The sequence below is a fragment of the Cephus cinctus genome, unplaced genomic scaffold, assembly GCF_000341935.2.
Source record: "Cephus cinctus unplaced genomic scaffold, Ccin1 Ccin1_scaffold0016, whole genome shotgun sequence".
NCBI lineage: Eukaryota > Metazoa > Arthropoda > Insecta > Hymenoptera > Cephidae > Cephus > Cephus cinctus.
This window is the reverse complement of record NW_014332764.1, coordinates 5,341-6,115: the sequence shown is the minus strand read 5'-3', so window position 1 is coordinate 6,115 and position 775 is coordinate 5,341. Positions and strand designations below refer to the sequence as shown.

Here is a 775-nt window from a genome sequence, read left to right as displayed (position 1 = left end):
TGAGACACAGTCTGTCAAGTTACCTGTACCGAACTTCGACGAATTAACATGAGTTAAGAAAGGAAAGAGGGGGAAACGTCATGGTGAATTGCTTCCGAACAGTATACGCGCGGTGTTTTGCGGACCGTCAAACTGCGGCAAAACAAATGCATTACTCGCTCTCATAATGCACCCCAATGGATTGAGATTCGAAAACGTCTACGTATACTCAAAATCACTGGATCAACCAAAGTATCAGTTTTTAAAACTTTTACTCGATTCCGTCGATGGTGTTGAATATTTTCCATTTACGGAACACGAACAAGTGCTGCCACCAAACAAGGCACGCCGCAATTCAATAATTATTTACGATGATATAGCTTGCGAAAAACAAGATAACATGAGGGCCTTCTTCAGTATGGGGCGACACAGAGATGTTGACTGTTTCTATCTTTGTCAGACCTACGCTCGCATTCCCAAACATCTCGTACGCGACAATGCTAATTTGCTTGTGCTCTTTAAGCAGGATGAAATGAATCTCAAGCACGTTTACGATGATCATGTAAACACTGATATGACGTACGTGCAGTTCAGAGACATATGTTCGGCATGCTGGAACGAGAGTAAATGTGGGTTTCTCGTAATAGACAAGGATAGCGAACTCAACGAGGGTCGATATAGAAAAGGATTCGATTGCTTCGTGAGCATAAAAGAGTGATTATCGAAAAAATGGATACAGTAGCATTTTGGATTCAGTGATTGCAACATGCAGCGTGAAAAACTTGAAGAGCAGAAA

At 41.8% G+C, this 775-nt stretch overlaps 1 protein-coding gene across 1 annotated transcript in view; it reads left to right on the top strand.

Moving 5' to 3' along the window:
- The first annotated feature begins 379 nt into the window (after positions 1-379).
- Positions 380-775, top strand: part of LOC112493984 — a 3,381-nt gene continuing 2,985 nt past the window's right edge. The window contains exon 1 of the mRNA XM_025082547.1: positions 380-745. The gene's annotated coding sequence lies outside the window, so the exon portion shown is untranslated. The remainder of the gene's footprint in view (positions 746-775) is intronic.